This window comes from Accipiter gentilis, chromosome 6 (assembly GCF_929443795.1).
Source record: "Accipiter gentilis chromosome 6, bAccGen1.1, whole genome shotgun sequence".
Classification (NCBI taxonomy): Eukaryota; Metazoa; Chordata; class Aves; order Accipitriformes; family Accipitridae; genus Astur; species Astur gentilis.
The window spans coordinates 36,657,855-36,683,433 of record NC_064885.1 but is presented as its reverse complement, the minus strand read 5'-3'; the positions used below and the strand labels follow the sequence as shown (position 1 = coordinate 36,683,433).

General features: G+C 41.4%; 1 protein-coding gene across 6 annotated transcripts in view; it reads right to left on the bottom strand.

The window, feature by feature from the left end:
* Positions 1 to 25,327, bottom strand: part of TBL1XR1 (TBL1X/Y related 1) — a 114,231-nt gene extending 88,904 nt beyond the window's left edge. For all 6 annotated transcript variants that reach the window (XM_049802601.1, XM_049802603.1, XM_049802605.1 and 3 more), the window contains exon 1: positions 25,108 to 25,327. The gene's annotated coding sequence lies outside the window, so the exon portion shown is untranslated. The remainder of the gene's footprint in view (positions 1 to 25,107) is intronic.
* Positions 25,328 to 25,579: the final 252 nt, after the last annotated feature.

Sequence of the window (25,579 nt, the reverse complement as noted above, 5' to 3'; positions counted from 1 at the left end):
AGGAGCAAATCATACAGAGATGTAAGAGTCCACCATTCACAGAGAATAACTTTCATTTCTTTAAAATTACCTTAACTGCACACTCCTATGTCAGAAGTTCACATTCAGAAAACATCATAAGAGTTTGTTTCTTTATTAAGCAAACTGTCTCTCACTTATCCTCAAGTTTAATGGAATTTGTGTCAGCTGTTGTGAAGTTTCAGAGGACACCAGATAAATCTGCAGGAGCCTCAGGTCTTAGAGCCTGGGACCACAGACTACCACCATGCTAAGAACACAAAGGAACTACATCTAGTGTACATGACCCATGGTTATGGCTGTAAAATACATCTCACTTAGCACTCTCATGAATAATACATCAAATACACAGCAGTAGATTGGTCCACCACAGAAGGATTGCAAGGACAAAAACTTCAACATGCTTTTTCCTTTTATATGTGACGACTGAATGGCTCAGGAAGGACACTAGAGAAACATGATGTCTTATTCCAGTACTGGCTACCAGAGATGGTTTCTCCTCACACTTCATGCTGCAATAATTTGAAATTCTTACAATGACAATGCTGTTCCTTGTATTGCAAGAGGTTTTTTGCCACAAACATGAGCCTTTTCCCATTCTCTCTGCAACCACACTGAAGACTCCAGCTGAACCAGGTTCTTTCAGCTGAACATGAAACACCACAGCAAACTGCCACACAAGACGAAGGGAGGAGCTGGTACAAAATTATGTTACCAGATTGAATTTGCACAAAAAAGCCCAAAAGGGGCAGCTGTGATCTGGCATACACAGGTTTAATCAGACACTACCTCTCCTCCAAAGGCAGTGCATCAGTCATGTCATGCTGATGTCAATTTCCAGCAAATAAGAGAGTCAAAAAACATGCTGCCAATTCACCCGTTAGCATGAAGATGGAGCCCTGGCCTAAGTCTAGTTTTGTTTGGGTTGTTAGGTATTTTAGGTAACTTATCTAGTCTTCACATCAGACTAAAAACAGGACAGAGAATGCAGATGAGATAGTACGCAGCCAAATGGAAACTGTTGCAGGAAGCTTGAAGTGTTGTGTAGAGATTTGGGGTTCTTAAATACCTATAAAACTGCACAGGTGTCTACAGTTGTTGCTCAGAATAACTAGAAAAAATACCAAAATTTCTTACTGCCACTCAAAGCCTATCATTTCCAGGAATACGCAAGCTCAATAAAATGCAACAGAGAATCACTGCTGATCAAGAACACATCCTGCTTCGTATCCAGCCACACACTGCTGCACAAGACAGCCCGGAACCAGAAGTCACAAGCAAGGAAAACTAATTCAATCCCCTCCACACAAATACAACGCTTCATGTGCTGGACTGAACAATGCAAAGACTCAGTGTCTGTCCCAGTTACCACACTTCACTTGCTACTCTTTCCTTAATTTGTTGGGTAAACTGACGCCACCACCCCCCAAGCCATAACTGAAAATTAACGAGATGACAATATATGAGGAGAAATCTAGTCTCAATCAGTGTTGAATTCTTGTGTTCTTGCTCATTGAGAAAGGAAGGTAAATTTCATTCTGAATTTTGCACAAATAACTGCAACCATTCAGCATGGCCTCCTGGGATTTTGCTTTCACTAGCATGATAAAAAAACAAACAAACAAACAAACAAACAAAAAAACGCATTTCCTAAATGAAATAAAAAAATAAAGGAACACTCTAGTGACCGGGAGCTCAAACTGCCATGGCAGGTAGCCAGGATAACACAAGATCATGTTGCAGGCTCTGAATCTACACCGACTTCCATGCAGCTTGTTCCCCACTTCTTAGGGGAAGACCACCGAAAGCCACTTGCCTTTGCACAGAAGTATAACTCTGACCACACATTCTCTAAAGGATCACAATTGTAATGTGCCTCAGTCTGAAACTTGACATATAAATGAAAAACATGCTATGAAAAATGTATGTATCAAATATAAAGCACCAGAAATTCTCTCCCACAAACACACACACTTATTTTAATCTCAAATAAATTGAAGCATGGTACTGCAACCATCAGATACTACTGTTTAACTGGTTGGAGGCTACTGTTGAATAATGCAACACAGTAGCTCCCAAACAGGATGACATTTTTTGCCTTAAAATTTTACGATTTTGTCCAGCTCAATAAGGATGAGGACAACGGGAAAGACTCCAAAATATCAAACAAAAATTGCCATCCCAACTTACCATCTCCAAAACATACGCCAGAAATAGACTCCTCTACAAGAGGAACTTTGTCTTACAGATTGTCCAAAATTCTGACAAACAGGCAACCAATCTTACAGGCTGCCCCGCAGATGGGAAAGATCACTATTTAACAATTCACTAGTCCACGCCTAACAGTGAAACTAGTGTATCCTGTATACCCATGTTACTGAATGTCATCTAGAAATTAATGTGGTGAATTAATTTAAGCAAATATTCCCCTAGCTCTCAACAGTTTTCAGTGAAACCATTAAATGTTCTTACCGAGTCCATTGTGAGCAAACACGTGCTGAGAGATTACCTTTCCCTTCCCACTTTGAAACCTGTGCACTGCATGTTACTTAAGTAACCATCCTAGGCCATTCATTCTCAACTAAAAAAAAACCCCTGAAACTGGCTATTAAACAGACACACCCACTGCAATCCGAAAGGACAAAAAAATAATTTCCTTCAATTGTGGTGTAGAGATAAGGTACGAGTAAGAAAACACTCAAATACAGTTTAGTTTAATGAAAGTAAAATGTTTCACATATCCTCCAGCAATAACCCCTAAAAGATCAATCTTCACAGCCTTTACTTCAATAGTTTCTCACTCCAGGGCCGTTCCCAAAGCCAACTCAATTCTTCCCATGAGCTGTCTTCCCTTCAATGATACCTACCCTCTCCATGCTTAAAATCTACGCCAGTTTGTATTTCTGTCAATTCCAGCCTGACCTGCTCACAAAACACAAGAAACTGTCTCTTATCAGATCTGTCCACAAGCCACCCAAACCATTACGAGATTTTCTCCCAGTAAAGGCTGGGATCAAAGCCAATCACACTGTCAGCATGAACTGACACAGAGGAAGTCAATACAAGATGGGACTTCTCAAGCTATGAAGTACGTTTCAACACCACAAGTGATAAATGAAAACAGAAGTCCTTGCTCCTCTGGGAGCCACTTATTTTCATAAGTGAAGTCTGATTTTAAAAGATCAATTGTTCTGGGTCACAGTCAGATCTACACTTCAATATCTGTAAGATGATTACTATCAGTTGAGGACAAGACATTATTTTGAAAACACTGCGATGCGAAGAAACCGGACCTGGAGATACCCGAGAAAGGAATAGATCTGGCTCGCCTACGACCAGGGTCCTAAAGAGCCTTCCTTACTCCTCTGTGTATCAAAATCCGAGTAAGAGTTCACTGCGTAACTCAAATCCCACCTCGACGCTCCAATTTTGGCTTAAATCTGGGCAGCAATGAGAACAGTATCCTCTTCTCTAGGTATTTCTAAAACCCTCATCATGGCATCACTAGAAAGACAATCCGGGTCACATCTCTAACACGAAGGGACACGCTGGTTGCTTGACCCAAGTTGCCGCTGAACTTCACACTGAACAGAGTGAAAGCAGGACACAGACAAATGCAGCTGAAAAACACCATTACGAGGACTGTGCTTAGGAACACTGATGAGAGTCACCATTTTAATTACATCACACTTATATTTCCATACTATTTAAATAATTATTTGCATATAATTTATTTCAATTATTTGCATGCCTATCATAGGAGTTTGGACATTTTATTAAAAGGTAAAATAAATAGTATTTCACACAAAGCAATTTTATAGGAACCTTGCAGTGAATTAATTATAAGTCAATATAATGAACCACAAAATAAAAAATTACCCCATAAGTAATGAGGTCCCTCAGTCTTCCCATGCCACCCCCATTCCAGTAATTATACTGGTTCACCAAATACTAGAAGAATTTCCACCATTCAAATTAAACAGAGTGCAACTATTTCTTTTACACACATGAATCAGCATCTGCATCCACAGAACATCAAAGCAGACAGCAAGTCAGAAGTCAGAAAGCCATGGAGTTTTCTGGTACCTTTGGACAGCATTCAAAATGTTACAATTTTTCCACCTCAAAATATACATTGTAAAAGAAAAAAAAAAAGGGGGGGTGGAGGGATCAAAAATATTCTTGCTCTGCTTCTCCTGCTTGAGTTGTTCACAATCGATTTTTATTACAACATTTCTAACAATAAAATTAAAAAAAAAATAATCATACCAACAGTAGGGTCAGAAAGTATAAATTGGTGGATGTTCCACAGAGAATCTACTTTGGTATTAGACTTGGATAAAGCTGAATGGGTTGGGGGAGCTGCTTGTTAAACTGGAAATGGATGAAGTACGGGTTTTTACTGAGGAAAGCCAACGCGAGAGAGGGAAGGGACAGGTGATAAGATTACTACCATCAAAACTCCAGCAGTAAGGAGGAGCTTGAATGAAAAACAGCACAGCATTATTTCATGGTTTTTTGTTAAACAAGCAAAACAATCCTGAATACAAATTCACAAGATGAGAGATAGGTGGTAGTCAACAGAATAACTTGCAAATTTCAAGAAACAAATATAGCAGATAAACATCTAGCGGTATACACTGAGGGCAAGATGTGAAACCATGAAAGAAAAAGAGTTAGGCGTATCTTAGGGTAAAACAAAACAAAACAAAACAAAGCATTGATAAGAACTCTATCAAACCAATCTGAAGTATACCTGATGCAATTTCTAAGTTTCTCTTAATTTCAACCAACTTTGATATTAAAAAAAGAAATATTGGCATCTATTTGTGGAACTACACTATGTGGCACTTGCACCTTCTGTTTTTCTCTCGCTCCAATTGGTAAAACCAGTGATCCTGCAAGAACACGTACTCGATCACACAGGTGACACTATTACCTTGTTTAGGCCACCAGTGACCAATTTTGACAGGAGAGATTTCTGTCTGTATTTTCCAGTGCAAGTAGATTCATAACATTCTTCAATACATTGGGATTTTATTTGCTCATGTTTAACAGCTTGACAGCATAGACAGGTAATAAATTACTCTCTTACTTTTGGATTTAAATCTAGACTATGAATGGGTTCCCTAGTAGCTTAAAACTGCACTACACAAAAAGAGCACTTGAGAATTTTGTTGAGATGCATTCATTAAAAAAAAACAAAAAAAAACCCAAAAAAAACAACAAACAAACAAAAGACCAAACAAACAAAAAAAGTCACAAAAAACACCCCAGCTCCCACTGTATCATAAGCATTAATGGTCTTTCAAGACCAAATCCTGCAGGTGCGTAAGGAGGAGACGTGAAAACCTTCTACAATTTGGGAATCCCCCTACAACTGACCCAACAGTACAGGGAACTCCACACTGTTTGGACAACATTTGCTCTGCAGTTGCAGCTCACTACCACCAGTCCCATATACGCTCACCACCTAAAGCGAAAGTGTACTTAGTGGCCCGATGCAAGGGTTTCAGTAGCCATGTTTATTCTGTCATGTCCTTTCAACAAGCCTAAGTAGATAAAATCCTAAAACATTGAATACTCTTATACAACTACCTCCTTGTGAAAATATATTCAAAAAACTCTCCCGTCATTTCATTTCCACTGCTCATTTCCTTTGCCTTGCTTCTACTCATCATTCCACTACCTTCCTTCCTAGCTCTGGGATTTATTAACTTGAGTAAAAGTGATTTCAGTATTTCTACTAAAGCAATACTCAGCAGATGTCTAGCATCTATATTTATACAACTCTAGAACTGGTAATAAACATGATTTTTGTATTGCCACACTACATTTTTTAATGAGACATCATTCCTTGTCTGTGTTTACCAAGAATTATGTTGGCCGCAACCGAGTCCTTATCCCATATTATTATACCACATAACAAGAGTTTGGAAGGCTGAATGGAAACTTCTCGTCATATATGAAGGAACGTGTAATGGCTAAGGACTGGCATTATTCTCCCCTAGTCTGTGGACAGCAGGGCTACTCAGACGTATGCAGTAAGGTATCCGAGGGGAGGGAGATGCCTGGGAAGCCATTAGGTATAAACGCTCAGACTTCAGAGCTTATTTCCATCCAGATCCCAACCACAGTGACTTTCACAGGACTGTGCCAAAGACATTTATCCAAGACTGAGTGTGTGGTTCCTAGATGATGTCAGATGTCTGGGCAGCCAGCCAACTTCCTATGGAAGTGATTTCAATATTGCTGAAGTTCAATCTAATTGTATTTATCATATGATTACTTACGTAAGGAACCAGCAGCTTGCATAGGTAGCCTGTATTTTTGAATCTAATAAAATAAAATATGTTTTGAAAATACAAAGAAAGAGATACATTGAGGTAAACAGAAATCGTATTTGAATTTCATGCCTTCCTCTAAAGCCACTTATTCCAGAAAGGAACAGATGTGAGCCAAGACAAATTCCATCCTTGCTCAACTGGGACTTAGCCTATGATGCAAAGCAGAGTATTTTCTCACCTGCAAATTTACAATTGTTCCATACCCATAATTATACCCTAAACGTAAAGCCTTGCCCCTTCTACTCATGCTTCATAATAGGTTCTCACTGCCCCAAGGCTCTTCACAAAATTTGTTCGTTTTTTCCCTTTGAGACCTTTCTCTTAAACCTTTTCTGTGGCGTTCAAAAAACTCCATCCAACCAACCAAAAAGCCAAACAAATTTGAAATCCTATTCACCTACTGCCTCATTTTTTTACTGAAGTTACAACTGCACACAATCAAGCACAACTAAGCCCTGTTGTGAGACCAGACCACTGACAGATCACTGTCCCACAGGCAATAAGCAGTGTCACATCAGGTGGCACCATTCTGTAACACAGCCATCATCATAAAATAGTTGATTGTTAACAAACAGAAATAGGAAGCTGGTGAAGTTCCTACCATGTTAAAGCAGGGCACTGAACTTAATGCATTCATGTAATCAGTGCTCAGAGCATTCAGAGATTAATATGCTCCGAGATATGCTTTGAAAGAGAAGAGAAAGAAACAGAATTAATGCAACTCCTCCCTTTCCTCTATGCTCTTTCGGCCCCGGACATCTTCCTAGTCCTCAAAAGGAAATATGCATTTGCAACACCCCAGTTCAGATTTCAGATTCTGGCAGAGCGTTTCCAAGGTCTTTGCTGTCCTTTCTGATCACCCCTCTCTCCTAAATAACAGCTCAGAAGTTGTGACAAACAACAACAGGAGAAGGACAGCAGAAAAGGCTCTGTCCTTCAGCAGTGCCTTCAGGATTCACCCTATGGCTGAAGGACTATATTAACCATAATCAGATTCCCTTTCTGTTCACTGCAATCTCACAACTTTTCCATGGAAATCTCCAATTTGTTTCTGTAAATTAAATTTGGACCATTCTCTAAAAATGCAAATACAGCAGACAAAAAAAAAAATAAAATAAAATTTAAAAAAAGACAAAAAACAACAACAAGAAAATGAATCTTTTCCTCTGTGGTATTTTTTGCACAGGACATATCTGCAGTAGTGTTAATCACTCATCACTATGAAGTATATTGTGCAACAAGTGTTTGAAAGCATTCTGAAATTTTGGAGAAAATTAATGGGAAGTGTCCCTCCAGGTAGGAAATATAATAAGTTAGATTTCTTTGTTATACCAGCCAATGTTTAAGTATCTCAATCCTTTAATCTTCATTAAAAAATGTTTTGTCATAATTTGTTATATATGTCACAAACATTAGATGAACATTAACGTATTTTATCTCAAAGCTTGTTCTGCTATCTGTACGCTTTTGCTTGCACACCAATTAGTGCTATTTTGTCATTTATAGCTTTTTAGTAATATTACACACAACCTCTCTGCAGTAAATGGTCACTAGCCTGAACAGTCTATTGTATTAGAAATGCAAAAATTAAGGTTGCCTTTGTCAGAATTATGTTTTACAGAACAGCCCCACCCACCACAAAAAAAAAAAAAAAAAAAAAAAAAGAAAACCAAAAATAGCCCCACCCCTGAAACAAAGGTCACATCTTTGCCAAACTTCAAGCACATGTTCTCAAACAGGAAATAAAGCTTTTCAAGAAAACTTTTTAATAGGTAAAAAGAATGACTTACTACTTTTCCTTGCTGCTGTTGCTATCCCAACAGCTGACCTATTCGAGCTGATTTGGCAAGAAAAGGGAGTCCACTCGATACAAAACTTATCATGAAATATTTCAGCCTACTTATAAAAAAAAAAAGTGATCCAATTTCCCAAGCTTAGTTGTTTTCACAAAGCTTTTCCCCACTGCAACCACATTTCCATTGGGATCATAACCCCAAGCAATCACATGAACAACTGAATTACTGCGAGGGCCATGACCCCACTTGCAGGTTCCTTCACCCATCCCAAGTCACGACCTCTCATTAGGGGAAAGCCCTGTGAGGGGGCAGAGGGATGGACAACCCTACGCGCAGGAGACCCTGATATCCTCCATTTACAACATCAGGGAACAAAAAGTATTTTCAAGTTTTGTCAATGATTGCCATGATTCGGCCCAAATCAAAGTCTCAAACAAAAGCAAATCCGAAAAGTGTAGGAATCAAGGTCTACAACTCTGGACTGGCTTTTATCCATCGAAAACGCAAGCTGTGACAAGCCTTGTTTTGGCAAATTCTAACAAAAATCGCCACCTCTACTCCAGCCCATATTCAGTCACTTGCAGTTATTTTGGTATTGCCAATGCTCATGTATGGAGTGGCTCACACATATATTTATTGTACGATTCTTCTGGTAAATTAGTATAAGTAATGTCTATATAGTGGTAACCATCTTTTAAAGTATCAATAAATAGAGCCTTACAGGATTCCAAACGATGAAAATAGGATACCGGATCCAAACACTGTGCTTTTAAAATACTTCTTGGTTAAACAAGATGTTAAGAAAAATAGGCCATGAATATAGCCTAGAAACGCTGAACCACCTCACAACACAACAGTCACACAAAGGATGCTTCACAGGTCAACACAGAAGAGCAACCATTTCAAAAATTGTCCGGTTTGGTTTATAATTGATTCTGTTAACCCACATTTTGCTTTTGACTTAGCATATTTTGGGACCACAGTTATGCAGAAAAAAAAAAAACAGATGTCATTTTTAGCAATTTATAACCACACAGATACAGTCCTCTTAAGAGCAGGCCCAAGGCTGTATGCACAGATCTAATTCTGCTTTCTCTGCATATACATTATGCAATGCAATGTGATAAATATGTAACCATGAAGTCACACACTATATTGCAAATAGGATACAGTATTCTTCAGTGACCCAGGAGAAGGCAGGCTACACCACGTACTATCTGTGATTCCTTCCCCCCCCCCCCCCCCCCATTTCATTTTCATAATGGTCCAGCACTTACTTTGCAGACTTTTTATACCATCTCCTCTCTAAGGTATGTAAATAATTTAGTCAACAGTAATGCATTATGCAATTTATTTTCAGCCAACAGCACAGCCCTCGTTAGGTGCAATTCATGGGAAGAAGCAGTTAATTATGGTAATTCATCTGCAAACCTAGGTGAGCAATTTCACTGTTATTCTGCTATCCTACTTAATATGCATATGCTGTATAAGAGCAGTTAAATGGCAACTTTCAAAACTGACATCCCAAGCCCTGATTCTATAACAAGCTCTGAACCTGAGCTTTAAGGCAGAGCTACAGTAAACACTGCTTCTGGGAGGCGAAGGAGTCAATTTACACAAAACAACTTGCAAGATCAAGGTTTAAGGTAGTCTACTGAATAGACCTCTACAAGATCCCAGAAATAATTCTATGCTATTGTATTGCACTATTTGCGGAATGGTATGTGATCATATAATTAGAGATCATATAGTACATTCACACAAAGAATACTTTAGGGCTTGCCAGGGGGTGGAGGGGGAGCTCTTTTAAAAAAGAAAACTACATTATCTGGAAATTCAGAGCTAATCTCAACAACTCAGAAATGCTACCAGAGAGTTTTTCCTTCACAAACTTTAGAGGAATACATTTCAGGTCTGATTTCTGCCTGAGGAAGGATTAGTTCCAAACAAAACCAGCTAAGGTTTTCAGTCATTAAGATGTTAAAAGTCTAAACAAAGTATTTAGGAAAATAATCTGAAATATGTGTCAATATGAAACAACAAAAAAAAAATCATTTCTAAGCTGCAGCTCTATGATCGCAATGACAGGGAGCATTTGGTTCAGAACTAACGCTGAAAGCAGCGCTCTGGACAGGTGCAAGAAAAATACTATTGGTTTGGGAGCTAAATCAGAGGAGAGGAGACAATGAAGGGCAGGTCTCAACTAGATGCAGGGGCATGGCAGGTTCCTGGAGAAGCGCTGTGCTCAAGCACAGACTGGTTAACCCCTCTGTTCGGGAGAAGGCTCCAGCCTCTTCTCCTCTTGACCCAGGCTGGAGTCTGTCTGGACTGTCCTCCCTGTGAAACCTCCCCGGGGGCAGCTCAAGCCGCAGCAGCAACAGCAGTAACCTGACGCAGCACCCGCTTCCCTGGGCGTCTCAGCACATGCCTTTCAGCAGCCTTGAATGAAAGAAGAATCCTTGATCTTGGGGCTCTTCTTCGCTACACCTTGCCTCCACCCTTCTGTAGCCTGTCTGCAGACTCCAGAAACCGACTGCTAAATGATTCAGCTTGCGTAGCTTTGAAGAGCATACCATTACCGAAGGGCAGCCTTCTGCCAAATCCCTGCCCTCCCGAGTGAAGCGCGTTAAATAGCGCAAAAATCACTGAAGCTCCACTCGCCTTGGAGAACAGGCAGCCAACTCAGCCGGGTTTGTATGTGCAGCAGTGGTCTTCAGCCATAAACAAAACCTAGAAACCTGCAAAACCCCCCTCAATTAAAAGCTTAAAGTTGTAATAACTTGAGATAGTTACTGCTTTAATGATAGAAGGCACAGAATTTTTACATGAGCATCTTGAAGGTCTCAGTGGAGCACAGGTCCAAGATGCACGCGCACAGACATTCAGACAGTTTTCATTTTAACCTTACGTGCTTTGATACAGCCGCAGGACTAAAACATTAGTGGTCTCTAGTTTGTTTATGACTGACTACATATGCTAGAATGTGTCTTGCCAAAACTCATAGCTAAAATAAAAACCAGCATTCAAACAGCACAAAACATCATAAACCAAATAAACAACACATTGCAAATATTTAAGACTTCCAAGCAAAGGCTACTTCCGTAAATTTCAACGTTTAAACTGGCAACAAAGCATTTCAGACACTGAAACAAATGACTGGCTAAAAAACACTACCTCGTCATCATCGTCATTTTAAACGGTTCATTTTTCTGTTCTCCTGAAACACGCACAGCACTCAAATTATAAGTGAACAAATGTACATATCCCTAGCCATTTAAAACAAAAAAAAAAAAAAAAAAAAAAAAAAAAAAGAGAAATGGAAACATTAAATTTAAATCTTTTTGCTTAACCCAAGACTACAAAACTGTCAGCCCCGAAAATGAGTTTTGCAGAGCCTTAATGCATCTGAAAATGGCTTACTTGCTAAACATGACAAGCAAATTCCGAAATAAAGGGAAACCCTTTCCCTCAACACTCACACTAATATTTTTCTTTCCTGGAGGTTGGATCATTTCCAGAGAACCTGAACTGACTTCAATGGAACGATAATATATTTCTTACAAAGAACATGTAGACTCCCTCAGAATACAAGAAAATGGTTCAACTAAGAAAGGGCTTCACTCAGCTCTTCTAAAAATACCCAAGGATCACACTTAAAAGTTGGGGGTTTTTTAACAATTAGGGCTTGATTACACCAACTATATCTGCTGATATATAGATATGTATTACGCTAAACAGGAATGAGACTCTTTCTGGAGTCATTCCAAAAAAATGCGAACGCACTGTAAATTCACACTTTCAACTTCAAGCCATGCTACCTAGCGACTGTAAATACATTCTTGTAAAATTTAAGGGATTTATTAAAGTGCTAGCAGGATTTTCTTTTTAAATTAACCAGAGGATACTTCTCAGTGTACAGTACGGTGAAAATAAGAAAAGTCACAATATAAAAGCATGATTTACAATAGCAAAACCCAAATGTATACAACCTTAAGTACTATTCTCAAACTGAAGAGATTTCCCAAAATTAAAACACTCCCTTAAATTTCATTTTCCAGCAGACGAAAAATATCCAAACAACATTGGAAAATACAAAAAATGTAACCGAAAGCATGTGCTCATCAGTATCACAAGCACAACTGTGCTCGCCAGGACTACAATGTGCTTTAGGAGACACCTATACTGCCAGGGAAAACTCTCACCAGAAAGCAACGTCCTACGTTAGGACTGCACATCTTGCACAAGCATTCCTCTTGACAAGAGCTGTAATGCTCTATCTGCCCAGGGTACGCAGATCTGACAAGGAAAATACCACTGGTTCTCAATAAAGGGCATAAAAAAAGATCTTCACACAAGCTTGTAAATTTGCTTAACTATAAATTTATAAAGAATAATTTAAGAAGTTATTAAGCAAGACTTGCCCAAATGAAATTGTAAGCGCATGACAAAGATCGTGTCACTACTTACGTCTACTTTATATATTGACAAATCCAAACAATCAAGACAGTATGAGTAATGCATTCACTACATACAGAAAGGTTGGTGTCAGACTGGCTTAACTATTAGCTGGCCCACTGCAGCCTGCGAAGATTTTGTCTGATAGCAAAGCTGATGTAAGAAGTTCACGGCCCACCCTTACCTATTATAGATAGGTTCATTCCTATGGATAAGCTATGGTTTACTGCCACCTTCATGGTAACAACGCAGGCGTCTGTGGCATCATGCTGTAAACTGGTTCAGCAAAACCACTTGGATTTTAATACTCCCCCAAAATAGCAGTAGGTTTTAACGCAATCCTTCCAGAGACGATGTCTGTAGGACCAAAAAAACCCTGTATCAGCATGGTAGAGGAGTCAATAAACCCTAGCAGAGGACAGAAACTTTCTTTGCAGACAGGGAGGTTCACAGAGCTCCACCTGTACCTTTGTTGTGTGTCTCCATTCCATGGAGAGCAGGATCAGCTTAGGGGTCCCACCACCCCTACTCCCATCTCCGCCGCTGGGACAAGCAGCTGCTTGTGTAGCCATGCTCTGAAACCCATCCCTGAACTGGCTCCACCAAAAAAGTTCAGCCTTTCCCTGCTCCCAAAGAGCTGCCAGGGTCTGGAAAAAGTACAGGCATCTTAAAACTTTATATAAGGTTGCATTTCCACATTACTAAAGACACAAACACGCCTAACATTATGAACCAAGTAGCCTGATTTAAACATGATTCTTCATCATGTATGGACACTATCAGAAAATCTTTCCAACATGAAGGACCATGTTTTGTCCGACATAAAAAGAAAACTAGAAGCCAAGCACAAAGCCTATGAATACAAAAGGAGCACTTCCCTAAACCAGAAACTCCAAGTAAGCAGAGGCTGAAAAATAAAACAATAGCCACTTTACACTGCTACGCAGCCTTTCACCAGAAGATCTCAGGCCACTGAACTGGTCTGAAAAAACTCCTGTTAAGTATTAAATCACTGGTGCATGGGTAAATTTGTTAATCCATTTGCTAAGGTCACACAGTGGCAGAAATAGCAGATAATCCTGACACCAGCTTTCTGTCCTAGTCGTTACGCGGACAGAAAATCTTCAGTGATGTAAACTAAAAATAAAGTAAATACAGTTATCTGTTACATACAGGTATATTAGGTCAACCCAGAAAAGCACAATGTGGGTGTGGGGAGCGGAGGTGTGTCTCTGGGGATCCACCACAGATCTAGACAAGTCTATGAAAATTTAGACAGAGAGTTTATAACCAGACAGTAATTCCATAATTCCCTCTATTCGAGCAGCCCCTATGAAGGGACTGTGTAGACAAACTGCAGCCATGCTCAAAAAAAAAAAGTCTGAAAACCTTGAACAGTAACCCACAGGATATATTCCATTACTGTATAGTACCCACATTAGGACACCAAAAGCTTGCCATTCATTCTGTATTGAAATTAAAGCAGTGTTTTACAGATGGCCGGTAAGCCACCAAAACTGGGGAAGCCTTCTAACACCAGCAGGCAGACAGACACACAGCTGACATTGTCAATACGCAGTCGAGAGAGCTATGACAATTTCTACTAGCTTGAAAATTTCTACCAACTTTAGTGCCATTACATATGAAAGCATCCTGGTAATACACGCCATGGAGCTCTGACAGTTCAAGACCATTTTGGTGAATGCTCTTGTATTGGTATAAAATACACTGCAAGCACCAGTTTCCAAAGGGGAAAAAGCAAGACTATGAGCTGACAAAAAGAAAAAGAACCTTATTCTATGAATTAAAAATACTGAACCAGAAAATGAGTTACACTGGCATTATTAAGATGTACTAAAAACAACATAATAAAATCACCCTAGGCAGGGAAGACTAATCTTTCTGTTCTTCCTTAGGCAAAACTCACAGCAATTTCAATGGGATTCTCCCCCAGCTATGGCTGGATGACTACATCCACAGCATCCACGTGCCACGCTTGCTCCTGCAGCCGCTCTCTATTGCATCCATCTTAGTTACACTACACATATCCTGATTACAGGGATTTATAAACAGCAAGAGTAATTTAGAGGTGATCCACAAAACTGTGACTTCAGTAGAGATGAGGTTCACTGTTATCATCTCAAGTGTCAACAGTTTTGCAGTAAGTAAAGGACTTGTATTTGAAAGACTTAAGAAAAAACCTTTTACTGACTTTCTCAAAAGCACCTCTTGCATTTGTCCCAAGCACATCTATTTCAGAGCCAGAATACAAGCCTGCTATCTATAGGTTCCACTGGGCAACAAGGTAAGAGAGAGTTTATGATGCATTAATCTTTTCCGTTTATTTTCTTAGGTTCTGGACAACAAGACACCAAATAAAACCGGTGTTTAAATATCAAGCAACAGAGTATTTCACGTATTACGCAGTTCCTAGATGTGAACTCTTTAAAGATGATCTTTCAACTCCAAAGTCACAATTCCACACACTTGATCTGTGGAGCGCAGGACAAAGGCGCCTGTACGCACGTACCAGCTTGCCGTCTCAAAGCAGTGTTTGTTCACCCAGAACAATGGGGCATGTGACTTGTCAACACTACCCACAATAAAAACAATAAGATAAGGCTGCCACTGCTTTCACGATGACTTTTTTTTTTGCTAATTTTAAGTCACAATGGCAATAAAAATTGCATAAAATCCCTTAACTTAAAAAGCCCAAAGCTAACTTGACAGTGTGCTGAGGTTTTCACTCAAACTTCCTCAGCTTTTCGCATTTGTACCAAACACTCACACCAACTCCCCCCCAAAGCCTCCCTCAGACTTCATCAAGAATTGGATCAATGTTTTACGCCTAAAGCCAAGATTATTTTTATCAAATAAAGGCACTGCCAAAATTTGTCCTCTCTGTTTCCTGCCCTGCGTGCCTGTCCCAGCTACCCCCTCTGCCTGCAGGCAGGTCCCTCGCTCCCCTCTGCTCGGTGTCCAGCTCCCAGCTCGTTGCCAGCAGCACAGCCTGCAAAATGAGAATTCTGCAGCAGTCCCGCAGGTTTCGCTCCACCACGGACTGGGGCTGCACCGTCCAAACCCATCTAACCCTTCTGGTTCAAGTCCTATATGTAAACTTTACTAAAGTTAGGAGAAATGGGAAGAAAGCAGAGAAAACCCAGAGAAAAGGAATGATAAGGCACCGATTTGGTTTAAAGAACTGACAAAAGAATGGATAGGCAGAATGCAAAAGAAAGTCCAAACTGACAAAAGAAGAGAGAAAGCCCAGGGGGGAAAAACGGGTGGGGGGAGATTAGAAAATCAAATAAAGCCTTAGGAAGGGGTAATAATAAAATGATACAAACTGTCACGACTGAGACAAAACACCCCGGATTATTACATTAATTTGCCACATTCGCGCTACAGCACTGGCAAGGAAGCAGAGCCAAGCAGAGGAGAGGGCACGACCACACTGACTGTTGGAAGGGGTTAATTTTAGAAAGAAAAAAGCAGTATGATCTCGCACTACTTGTCTTTTAATTAAAGGGGGGGGGGGGGGAGAGTGCGGCTTTGGGGGGTCATTTTAATCACACAGAACAGCAGTAGGCCCAACAGCACCAGACTAACAAATAAAAGTAGGCATCAATAGGCACATGGAAGTACATTACAGTTCCAAACTTTCACCATTTACAGTAACGTTAATGCAAATGAAATCTGACCTGATCTCTGAACATGTGTTTTTAAAAACAGTACATTTCTTTCTTTTCACCTCGAAAAAACTCCGTTCCACAAGCGGGTAGTTACAAACCACAACTGGGAAAGTGGGAGGCACATTAAGCACGCAAGTAAGATTTTACATATTCTAACACCATCAATGCAGCTTTCCGGAGCTCTTCAGCAATGTCCAACATACACAAGCCTTGCTGCTGGCACAACAGAGAATCTCATAATGGACGTACTCTTAGCCGGAGTCTGACACTGCATTTCACATACCCTCCGAGTCTCTCATATGAAGTCATCCACAGCGTCAAAGAGCAAGTCAAAACACATCAGAAGTGTTTTGCCTGGCTACCTCTGAAAGTTTCCATCCCCTTATCCTTCACATTATTTTTTAAATTCTTCTTAGCATCTCTGTCAGTACACACAGAACCTTTAAAAGTTCAGTTTTGTGCCCCAGTACATACAAGCAACCAGGATCTCTCTAACACGGCACCCCAGCTGCGTCCCAGGCACTCAGACAATGAGAGGAGACCGACCAGAATATTCAGTTTGGTGCTTCCACAACCAGCCCACAGAATCATGCAGAGAGCAGACTGTTGATTTTTAAGACATGAGCAACACCCGTCAATTTTACCAGAAAGTAATATATCTGGGAGGGCATCTCAACAGGACGACTGAACAGTCAAGGAGGCTTTTTGTTTGTTTTTAATGGAACAGACTCTTAGAACTTAATTTCACATGTATTTAGTCTGTACTATATGTAATGTAAGAAAGAATCTTACAAAGGGCCTCAATGAACTAGAAATAAATAATCCATATCACAATAACCTTGCATGTGTAGACAGTAGAGGAACCAACTAACATGGACTTTGCCAACAGTTTAGATAAACACGTTGATATTTCTAATGTAATCAAAGGCCATTCAGAATCTGCCCTGGAAGACAGTCACAGAAATACAAAGCATTTTTCTTACAACTCAAACAATTGTGACAAATATTTACTATAATGGCAAAAGCTCTTAAAAAATAAAGTTGGTTTCTATTAATCAGCTACATTTAGATATCCGTTCTTGCTATCAGATTAAGCTCACCAAAACTGCTTAGTAGGCTGTTTCATTGTATTTTTGTTTAAGTTTTATCGCAATGCAACATATTGAAGTTTCATACTCCTGACTTTTTTCATCTTACACAGGGCTAGAAATTTACAGTCTAAACAAGACACACCAGATTGTGAAATTTAGTTGTGCATTTGAAATAAAGTGAAAAATCAGGTACCACGTCTGCATCGGCAAAACATTTGTGTTATACAGCAAGTACGGACCCCACTTCTCTAAACCCCAGATCTGCTGCATTAGCTATAGGAAAACAGCTAATCTATTACTACACAAGATATGTTTCTAGCACAATTTATTTGATGTCAACATTAATAGATGCTTTGACAACACTGTTCCTCATTTTCCTCCATCCACATCTGTGCTAACTTTGCTTTCAAAGTACATTAAAAAGTATTAGATCTGAACAAACGTAACCCCAAAGTAAATATGTTACAGATTCACAAATATCATCATGGCAAAAATCCGTATTTTTACAAAGCACTTCCTAATTAAAATTTACTGCGAAGAGCCTGTATTTAGGGATGCATGTTTGTGTTAATATCCAAGCAAAAATTTCTGCACTAGAGAAGAATGTTGACATCGGTACAAAAATTAGCTGTGATTCATTGTTTAACAGTTGTCTTCCCTTTACAGAACACCGCAGACTGAAGGACATATTGCCAAACTGAAAGGACCAATACTTCCTTTAACCTAATATAGGACAAATAAATACACTTCAACAGCTTCTAAATCTTGCACGTCCTACTTTTTTGACCCAGATCTCTTGTTATTTCCCCCATAGGTCTAGGCAATATCAAAACTATTTTTTCCCCACAAATTTAGACTTAACCTAAAAGAGGAAACGGTCTCATAATTTCTGTGAGCTAAACAGACCTGGAAGCAAGGGGGAGGGTCAACAGAAAGACTCATCGGCTCTGCTAAGATCAATTGGTATTTTAAGGTAAAACTTTCAGCCACACTTAACACTCTCTCAACTGCTGAAACTAATGGCAAAAATCTCATTTGTTCCAACAGGACTGTAAGTTAGACCAATATCAATGATAAATGAAAAATAATTAAATCTTTTTATTACTATTTTTACAAGGCAAAAATGTATTTTCAGAAGTCATGCTGACACTTGAGCATTAATCAGCCTGTCCAAAAAACACAAAAGAGCTCTAAAACTTGTTATTCTTCTCCTCGGCCAGCCTGGGCAACTTCTTCCAAAAAATCAAACTGTCTCTTCTTTGCCTGCTACTTTTAGGGAACCATCAGAGGATTGAAATTCACCTCGTGTGTGCTCACAATCAGGCAAATTCCCAGCTCAGAGTTTGCCTGCAATAGGTCATCCATGTGAAGAGCCTGAACTTTTAACACTGTTAATGTCAAATGGACCCAACTTTTAGGATAGGTTATATTTAGGGCTCTAAACCTTGACAATTTCTGTGGTTTTGGCACTGGGCACAGTATTTAGCACTACATTTTCATGAATAGTAACTATTTGACCCTTAACTCATAACCTTGGAAAAACACTCCACGAATAGGCTGTACAGAAATCTTTTCTGTACGCTCTCTAGTCGCCGCCAGCAGGCACGTAGCTGCGTACAGAACAGGAAAGTTTCCAGAGTCACTTTCACAGTCCTAATTCATAAAAATCTACCATCGGCCTGACGTCAGTGGGGTTCAGTGGGAGCTCTGCATCCAGCCGGGGAAGCTACTGAATCATTCCCCAAACCCACCAACGGGTTAAAAGGGGCACTAGCATTAGCTGCAGAGACAGCTGCTTGCCTGCCTTGCCATGTTGGCAAAACTATTGCCCTGCTGAGGGGGAAGGGAAGGCCTACTACTCACACCACACCAGCTAAAATTTCTAGCAATGCACCTCCAGCGATCTGAAATGACACTCAGTATGTCTCCATATGGCACATGGTTGTAGAGAGAGTCTCTGTAATACACGCTTACACTGAACAGATATTGAACTGAATCTCGGATCATAAAAGAAAGAAAAAAAAAAAGAAAACAACTGTTTTTTCTCTGGATGATTCCGATTTTTTACTGCTAGACATTACTAATGAACAAGATTGCTCCTTTGCAACATGGAGACTTAAGAATTACAACAATAAACACAAGTCAGAGTACACAACATAGCCTTTTACTAATACTGCTCCCAGAAAGAAACAGAAACTACACCCTAACGGGAGTTTGCAAAAGCCAGCAAACCACATGCAAGACTTGATTTTTAGAAATGCTAAGCACACACAGAGACTGCCAACTTCACATGAAACTGTGGGGACTCAGCATCTTTGAAAATAGGACTGTATGAATATCTTACTTTACAGATGCAGACTCTTCTTAAGAAGAGTCACATTTGCACCAAGCAGAACAACAGCCTAAATCCAGGGGCTCGCTATCCGCTCCCACCACACCGTGCTGGGCAGCTCTCTCGGAGCTGTGCGGGCGGTACACAGCACCATGAAGGGCCACATGCCGGCACTGAACCAGCCCGAGCGCTGCCAGGTTGATACCCGGTCTGCATGCGTTACTTGTCCTGAAAAAAAGGACGTATTAGTCTGATAGCATATCTAGGTATGTTACTTCTGGTATTCAAGCTAACCTGTTTAGAAAGACCTTAGTATCTCTATGTAGCACTAAATTACGCCACGTACGCTTACGTTCAAAGACCAAGAGGGGACTCTTTGAAAGATGCCGTGTACATTGGCTGAGACAATTCTGTAAAACTCCTCCTCATCACTTCGGAATTTCTTTCAGCATGTTTTTCAGAAAGCTACACCAATTCACCAAGCCTTTTCATTATTATTTCTACAGGTAATAAAGTATTCTCCAAAGTCTTTCTAGCAGTCGGCCCATCCAAGAAAGCGAGCGAGCAGGGGTAAGCTGCAACACCTGCAATTTCACTCCGTGGCTAGCCAAGCCAGCGCGATCCTACGCACCCGACCGGCGTGTGCGTTTTCCCCTGCAGTTACACACCCTCCAGCTTGGAATGACCACTTATTCCTTATCAAGGAAGAATTTTTGTAAGGCTCCTTAGCGATATAAAAAGGAGAGTCTAAAGGATGTCACAGAAAACTGTGGTAAAGTATTAAAAAAATCAACGTCTCAGAGAGCAAGCTGACTTACGGTTCTATAGATCCTTCAGAACCAAAGGCAAACTCAACTTAAGCTCAAACACGGTCATTAAGACTCCAGGGCATTTTGTACAAACAATTTCAGCCTTGTTTTCATTATGAGAAGGGCCTTCTCATCTTGGATGAGATACCACCACAAGACAGAACCCTAATGAGGGGAAGAAGTTCACAGTTTTCACCCAAACTGGCAGAGTGATTTCTAGACCAGACTTCCGTACTTTTTCACTCAACCTATCAACTCCCATGAAGTGACAGCTATGCTGCCTTGTCTTCACTACTTCTTACCTCAAGTTAGCTAATTCAATTTTGCGAATTAAAAGAAAGCCAATATCCCCCTACAATTTCATATGAAAAGATATTTCTTATTCCTCATTTCATTGTCATACTTTATCTCGGAGGAAACCAATTATGAGACGAATAAAGTGGTCTCCATCTACTCTGCCTGGGATCACTGGATGAACCTTTTTCTAGTAGACACTCTTTTCATTAAGCTACTTTACAGAAATTAAGACCATCTAACCCCATGGTCTACCTGCAGTGCTTAGAAAGCTGCATGTATTTGGGACAGGGGTAGCTAAATCAATAGCAGGAACATAGGAACATTTTCTTCACCACCTGTTAATTTGAAGATACTATCTTAATCCTGCAACGCAACTCAAAAACACTGAAAAAAGCTGTCAATCATAGTTCCTAATGGAAAACTTCTGACACTTCTTCACCCAACACAAACACTTAACATTTATATTTCAAAATGAACCTGCAATGAGTATATTGTCGCAGCACTCACTTTTTGTAGGAGCCAAACATGCATAATTACAGAGTGTGCATACACACTTTCACTTCTCTCCCAACCTGCAGCTACTTGCATGAGCTGATGTTTAGGGCTTTAAATATAGTCATTATTACACCCTATACTCTGTGTGTGTACACATGCGCAAACACACACATTAAGCATGGTCAGTACACATAACAGTATCACAAGTCTTAATATAAACAACATGCATTAGATTAAAACCGAGTTGTATTTCAGTATGATACATTTCAGTATCACAATATTGCAGTATTGACACAACACAGTCCTGCAGTACACCCGGTCCTTGCCCTCCTCTCCAAAGCAGAAATCGGACCGCTTTACGACCTCCCTATCCCAGTTCAGAAGGGGAAGAGCTGGCGGCGGGTCTGTGTCTGTTCTTCTCCGCTTGCCAGTAGTGTCCTCTCCAGCAAGGTGTCAGAATTCACACCGGCACCAGGATCCTGAGCGGCTATGGGTCCGGGGGGCGGGGAGGGAAGAGACAGGCAAAGCAAGCAAAAACTGGGGGGGGGGGGTGGGAGGGGTGGGGAGGTGGCTATCTCTTGGGTCTCCAGATGAGCAAAGGAACAGGATTAGTGAAGGAAAGGTGTCACGCTTGCCTCTCCCTCAGCTTTCCCCAAAATGCTTAACAGCGCCGTGATACCAAAAGACTATCGCTGTCATGAAAGATTCACATCCTATTGCCCACCACTAATACAAAACACACTTAACTTCTGCGAGCAACTTCACAGACATCTGCAGAGCTTATTCAACTGAACTAGACCGCTGATGTTCACAAAGTTGTGTGTGTTTCTTTACAGGACTTCCTGACTTCTGCACGATTACATCCTTGTAGGATGTGGGTCTTTACTGCCACTACAAAACTCGTAACAGCAAACACGTTCTGACTCAAATGTGAAGCCCATGTTAAATTAAATTCCAGAACCAAAATCAAGTTAGGTAAAATAACTCAGTTTGCTTTACATTATTCAGATCTGTTCTTCCTAACTAAAAAATATTACCCGAAAACAACATTATAAGCAATTTTGACCATTTCCCCTAATCCATCCAGAGCCTCTTTATGCTCAGGGCTGTAGCACTTTTTAGCATCCAACTCTTTCATGATGGGAAAATGACTATGAAGTACTGCTGTTGGGTACTTAGCACTTATATCATGCCTTACAACTTCAAAGCGTTACACAAACATCAATAATTACCATATATAGAGTAAAACTGAAAGAAGTATTCGTATAAAAAAAAACTCACAGGGAAAAAAAAAAATCATAACTACCTGTTTGAAGGGGAAAAAAGCTTAAGCAACAGAATCTCCTGTAATTATTGCATTCTTTATGCTACGCACATGCATTATGGCTGTGCACGTTTAAATGAACAAAATCATAAACTCTTGCACAGTCTTAAAAAAAAAATTAAAAAGCCCAAAAGCCAAACCCCAACTCCTTTCATACATTTAAATTACATTTCCTTCCCCTTTCCTCGTGGAGTGAGAACTAAGTCTTTTCCAGGTGTTCTCAATAACAGTTTGGGAGGCATGCCACCAACTTCCCAAGACACAGTTCCACATGAACCCTGTTCTCATGGAGAGAAATCCACCTTCCCCCAAGAAAACTTATGACAGTGACAGTGTACAGGCTCAGGTGATCTTAAGTAAATAATACGATACATTACATTCCATTAGATCTTAACCAAAGAACAAGAAAGAAAAAAGATCACTATGAGAAACCACAAAGTTTTCTACGATCATCTACAGGGCACCACCTGCACCCTAAGCACCACCACCATAACAGCGTGGCCCTTTTTTTTTTTTTTTTTTCCTGTGGCTAAGAGGAAAAAAAAAACCCTTCACACGCTCATCCACGAACACGTACCCACTTCCTTAAATTCAAGGACACACAAAAGAGTTTGCAGGATCAAATGTATTCTGAAATGTATTCCGAGAAGACGGTTAACACGCGTGTGTCCAAAGGAAGGCCCCAAATCCAGCATGAGCCTCATGCGGACAAGCCTTAAGGTTGCTCAGAGCAAGATGAGGGCCCAAAACTGCCCGGCGCACCCAAAAGCTCAGGTACAACTCAAAACCCAAACATCAATTTTGTAAACGGTGCCCCCTCCCTCAAAGGGGCACAAACCACAGCCCTGGTGAACACCCAAAGGGTAGAGACTGCCAACACCAAAGGACCTTGTTCGTATGCTCAACGTGTTCAGACATTTATTTTAGTACTGCAGAACAGGAAAGAGAATCAGACAAGCCCATAATATTATTATTTTTTTTTTACACGACAAAGACTTGGTTCTCCTGATCATACCTCTCCTGCTTCAATAATAAAGAAGGAGTACGTTTTGTGATCCCCCCCATAGATCAGTTAGGAATCTGATTTACGCAGACAGGAAAACGAGGAAGTTGAGCACACTGGAGAGTAGTAAAAACTTCACCAGCAAACTTCACTTTCCTACACAGCGACCTACAAACCAAACTTTCCTCCAGACTCACGTGTCATCTGCAGCAACAAGCCTCTGCCATAAAGCACATATAAAGTTTGCTGTTCGGGGGATAAAGCAAAAGACAAGCGAGGGGAGACTTTTATTCTCTCAAGCTGCCTTAGAAGGAAATTCGGTGATGAAAGATTAAATTCACCTGGAACAACACGATAAGTTTAACCCTTTCGGGGGTACAATAACAAGCCACATGTTGTACTATTGCAGGACCTATACCCTCTACCAAGAAAACGTATACATTGCATCAACCCTGCCAGCCTGTCTAGAAGATGCAATGCACAACTTGCACCAGGGTTTGGGAGGGGGACAAGCCTAGGCGGAGAGAACCCCCTATGAAGTGCAAAAAAGCTTTTATTCCCCCCCAAAAAACCGGGCCCGCTCCCTGCCACCACGGGCTATTTCCCATTCCGCCCAGAACTTCGCAGGAAAACTGATCAATAACTTGGCTGCTTTGCCCTGGGGGGGGACGGGGGGGGGGGACACATGTCAGGCACTGCCCGTGTGTGTGTCCCCCAAAAAACAAGGGCCGGACCGGGCTGGGGGCGAACTCCGCCGGGCGGGGGAGGGGCGGCCGCCCCTCCCCCGCCCGGCGGAGTTCGCCCCCAGCCCGGTCCGGCCACCCCCCTCCCCCAAAATTTTACCACCCCCCCAATAAGTAAATATGCGGGGTGGGGGAGGGGAGGGTACTTCTCCACACAAATCGGGCTAAAAATAGGCCGCTCGCCATGGCTCCCGTGTGCCATTCGCTGCCGAGGCCGGTGCCCCCCCCCCCCCCCTCCCCATTAAATCCTTAAAAAAAAAAAAAAGAATTTTTTTTTTTTTAAATGAAGCCAGGTGGGGGGAGGGGAGGCCAGCGGCGCGGAGGGGGGAGGGGAAGGGGGGGGGGGCCGTTTGCTTCAAAAAAACCCAAACCCCACAACATACCCCCCCCCCCTCCCCGCACCCAGACCCACAGAGAGCTCCCCCCCCCCGCACCCCACAAACATTAATTAAAAAAAAAAAACACAAAAACAAAAACTGGGGGGGGGGGGGGCCGCGGCAGGCGTTAGGCGGGCGCCCATCCCCCGCCCGCCTCCAACCGCCACAAACAGGGCGCCCTCCCCCCACCCACGCACCCCCCCACCCACACGCACCCCCCCCCCCACGCACCCCCACACCCACACCCACACCCACACACACCCCGGCTCCGGCCCGGCCCGGCCGCGGCCCCTGCCCGCCCCGCACTCGGGCCGGCCCCGGTCCTTACCTTGCGAGTGTCGGCGGAGCGGCTGCTCCCCCCTTCCTTGGGAATGGAGGCACAAGAAATTCACCCTTGTTTGTCTCTCCTCCTTTTTTTTTTTTTTTTTTATACAGCCATATATATATACATACACATCTGTGTGTGTGTCTGTGTGTCTGTGTGTGTACACACGTATATGTATCGATAATATATATATATATTTTTTTTTAGCTGAGGTGTCCACACCAAGAGGAGGAGGAGGAAAAAAAAAAAAAAAAAAAAACACAACGGGGGGGAGGGGGGGGGGGGAACCAAAAACACCACCACACACACAGGAGGAGGAAGAAAAAAAAATAACCAGCGAGTAGTGCTGTGATATTCAATTATATCCCGAGCCAGGGGCCGGGGGGAGGGGGAGGGTGGGGAGAGAAGGGGGGGGTTAGAGATTAAGTCCCGAGGAAGGAGGGGGGGGGGGGGGGAGGAAAAAAAAAAAAAAAGT